Here is a 4,446-nt window from a genome sequence, read left to right on the forward strand (position 1 = left end):
ATTCTCAGTTGTATGATAATTGGCTGATTTGTGCTTTTGCAAAATTGCAACTGAAGCTGAGTAAGGTCCTGAGTTCCATAGTGAGTTTCAGCTCTGCTAGCCTATATTAGGTTATGAGGGGAGTGTCTCACATACAGTTGTAGGTTGACATCCATGGGTTCCAGTGCCGTATCCTAACACAGCTCCAGTCAGTGATTTCCTGCCTATGCCATCAATGTTACCTGTCTAAAGCCTCCATGTTTCACCATTGCTTCAGTTAAGCCAGAGGGTCCCGAGATGGATCTACAGAATACCCAGTTTGTGACACTTCAGTTACATATACTGGTTTCACCATGGCGGTGTGGGGGATGCTGACCCCGCCTGGGTGTCACCCTTCCAAGGGGTGACACCAAAATGCCGGCTTCTCCGCAGTGACTAGGAACCAGGTGCTGCACTGTGATATCATTGTGCATCACATCTGGCTAATGTCACTAAGGAAGGACCTGGCAGTGCAGGCAAGTCTCCAGGGGGCAGCCCAACATATCTAGGAATGTTAAGCGCATGCCCAGTAGAGTGATGAAAATGGAGGCGTCCTGTGAGACCACACCTCCTTTTTAGCTATGTGCACTAAAGGCGCGTGCAGAGGGTTTCTGTTGTGCACTTGGTGTCATCAACAATAGTAATGCCACTGCCCACGTATGTCCCATAAGGAAACTCTGAAACAAAAGTAACAATGTGCTTACCTTGTGTGAGCAATTTAAGAATATTTCAAGTTAACAAAAAAAAAACTGGAAGAAATTCCCATTTTTACCTTTCTCATCCCTTTTATGTTTTTTTTCCTTTGTCTTTCCCCTTCCCTCTTCCTCCCCTGATTGACCCCAACATTTTGAATGATTTTTGATATATTTGTTAATACTTCTGTTTCTCCTGTTATTGGATGTTATCTGTTTGCATACTAATGTATGTACCGTACAACAGGTGATTATGTCTATAACCCTTTTGACTATTGCCTGGTCTGATATTGTTACACCATTTGCATCTTTCTGTCCGTTTGTATCTAAAATGTTTATTTCTACTGGGATAATGGGAATCATTTATTGAAAACCAATACATTTTTCTGGAAACGTTCTTTTTTAAATAAATGAAATAGGAAGATGCAGAGGTGGAACTAAATGAGTAGCATGTGCTTTCACATTACACAGTCATATGCACCTTGTGGTGCTCCCACCCCCTAGCCTAGGGGTGGGCAACATGCGGCCCGCGGACCGATCCTGCCTGGCCCGCTGTGCCCCACCAGAGTGCAATGACAAGAGGCCCGACAGGCCGCTTGTCATTGCACTGCTCGCAGACGCGGCGCCGCTGAGGAAATCCCGGTCACGTCACATGGTCAGCTGACCGGGATTTCCTCTATCTCATGCGCTGGGCGTCACGGGGGCGGCGCTGGGCGTCACGGGGGCGGTGCTGGGCGGGCACTGCAGAGTGGGACTCGGAGCAGAACGAAGCGGCCAGTGGGGAGCACAAGCGGAGGCCAGTGGGGAGAAGAAACGGCGGCCAGCGGGGAGAAGCAGCATCAGAAGCAGCAGCAGCAGCGCGGATCATCACTGACAGTGGGGATCGTCACTGACAAATAGGTAAACCCCCTGGATAAAGCTAAAGCTGCCCTATAAGTTATGGGGAGGGGAGTTAAAAACGGTTGTATGGGTTTAGGGGAGTGGGGGGGGGGGTAAGGACTGCTATATAGGTTTAGGGGAGGGTGGGGAAAGGGGGGTAGGGACTGTCTGCCGTAATGTGTAAAAACGGGGGCCCTGTCTGCCGTAATGTGTAAAAACGGGGGCGCTGTCTGCCGTAATGTGTAAAAACGGGGGCGCTGTCTGCCGTAATGTATAAAAACGGGGGCGCTGTCTGCCGTAATTATAAAAACGGGGGTGCTGTCTGCCGTAATGTGTAAAAACGGGGGGTGCTGTCTGCCGTAATGTGTAAAAACGGGGGCACTGTCTGCCGTAATGTATAAAAGCGGGGGCGCTATCTGCCGTAATGTATAAAAGCGGGGGCGCTGTCTGCCGTAATGTATAAAAGCGGGGGCGCTGTCTGCCGTAATGTATAAAAGCGGGGGCGCTGTCTGCCGTAATGTATAAAAGCGGGGGCGCTGTCTGCCGTAATGTATAAAAGCGGGGGCGCTGTCTGCCGTAATGTATAAAAGCGGGGGCACTGTCTGCCGTAATGTATAAAAGCGGGGGCGCTGTCTGCCGTAATTATAAAAATGGGGGTGCTGTCTGTCATAATCTGTAAAAAGGGGACACTGTCTGTCGTAATGTGTAAAAAGGGGGACACTGTCTGCCATAATGTGTAAAAAGGGCACGCTGTCTGCCGTAATGTGTAAAAAGGGATCTCTTTTTGAGTATTTTGTGTGTGGCCCTCGAATATTCGCTGGAAGTGTTAAGCGGCCCCCCAGCTGAAATAATTGCCCACCCCTGCCCTAGCCGTACACTTGGGTTGTTACTTGTCATCACTCATAATCATCAGTGCGCACGTGTACCATCCTAAACTATTGTAGTTGCAAAAATACGTTCAACTCAGCACTGAACCCAAACTGAGGAAATGGCTGGAAATTAAAGTTTTTAAATGCTAGGTGGTCCATTCACCCTTGTGTGTGTTAGGAATCTGTATGTGTAAATGAGTTACCGTTCCTCTGTTTTACCAGTGGTGCTCCTCTTGCGTACCTGGGGGCTAATTCAGACCTGATTGCTGCTGTGCGTGTTTGCACAGCAGCGATCAGGTCTGAACTGTGCATGCGCTGTCGCCACTGTGTGTCGGTGCATACCATACAACCGACGGCTGTCTTAGCCCTGCGATCGCCTCTGTCTGATTGACAGGCAGAGGCGGTCGCTGGACGGGCCGCGGCGTTTGGCCGCAGGCGTGCCCGGACCATTGGGGGGGGCGCGGCGGCTGCGTGATATCACACGCAGCCGCTGCGACCTGAGCAGTGACGAGTAGCTTTCTGTCAGCGCGCAGGAGCTGCGCTGGTGGGGAGCTACTCTACCAGTACAAAAGAAATGGCCGCTGTGCGATGCTTTTGTACTTGTGCAACGGGGCAGGGCCTGACATACGGGGCGGACTAGCCCTGTGCTGAGTGTCCCCCCACATGTCAAGTCATGTAAATTTAGCACATCTACGATCAAATCTGAATGACCCCCTGTACAATTACATATTACATATAGAAGCAATGTCCTTCTCTGGTTTGCTCACTTGCACCTATCTCACTGACTTTATATTCCTGCCCTCACTACGCACTTTGAAGGTAATTCATTGTTTTTCCAGGAATTATTGTCTGCAATTTTCCAGCAGGGGCAAACACAGGATTTGTAAGTTAAGGCTAGTACTGATGGGAGAGATGTGTGCTGAGCGATCTTAATACAGACCGCTCAGCACACATCTCTCCCCCCCCCCCCCCGCTCAGCACAGCGCGATGTGTGATGAACGAGGGGGGTGGATGGGGGGCGCTCATTTCACCCAGCGGGTGAAATGAGAGATGTGCTACATTGAGCCTGCATGCAGACCAATCTAGCAGCGGCGATAGCGACGCGGGGGACAGCGCATCGCTGTCGCTGTAGGGGGTACACATGGAGAGATCAGTGCTTAAGTTCTAAGCAATCTAGTCAGATTGCTTAGCATTTAAACACTGATCTCTCTGTGTGTACCCCCCTATAGGTTTCCACATATGTGCTATATGTATTGTATTGCTGCATTTTGCCCGTAGCCTGAGGGCTCCACTATTCTTTGCCACTGTGTGTTTGTGTTTAAATAAACATCACATCATTCACTTCTGACTCCTAGGTGAATCACTACAAAAACCCAATTAACCGTAACAATATGCACGTTACTAGTCACCCTCCCCATCACAAATTGTGGTACTGAGCAACCAGGATGACAGAAATCATGTTGCCACATTATTTGCATTTGCTTCCTTGATCTCCTCTCTAGGATCTCCTGGAAGAGGAGGGAATACATTCATAGCAATATATGGAATTTGCAAACCACTGTACATCATTTTGCAATGCAGTGAAGAAACTTGATTTCATTTAGAAAAATTGTGTATGTATCTATATTTTCTCATACGTCCTAGAGGATGCTTGGGTCCACTTCAGTACCATGGGGTATAGACGGATCTGCAGGAGCCATGGGCACTTTAAGACTTTTCAAGGGTGTGAACTGGCTCCTCCCTCTATGCCCCTTCTCCAGACCTCAGTTTAGAAAATGTGCCCAGGCAGACTGGATGCACTCCAGGGGAGCTCTACTGAGTTTCTCTGAAAGACTTATGTTATGCTTTTTATTTTCAGGGAGGACTGCTGGCAACAGTCTTCCTGCTTCGTGGGACTTAGGGGGCAGAAGTAGGAACCAACTTCCTGAATAGTTTCATGGCTCTGCTTCTGGCTGACAGGACACCATTAGCTTCTGAAGGGTACTGAA

The sequence above is a fragment of the Pseudophryne corroboree genome, chromosome 3 (genome assembly GCF_028390025.1).
Source record: "Pseudophryne corroboree isolate aPseCor3 chromosome 3, aPseCor3.hap2, whole genome shotgun sequence".
NCBI lineage: Eukaryota > Metazoa > Chordata > Amphibia > Anura > Myobatrachidae > Pseudophryne > Pseudophryne corroboree.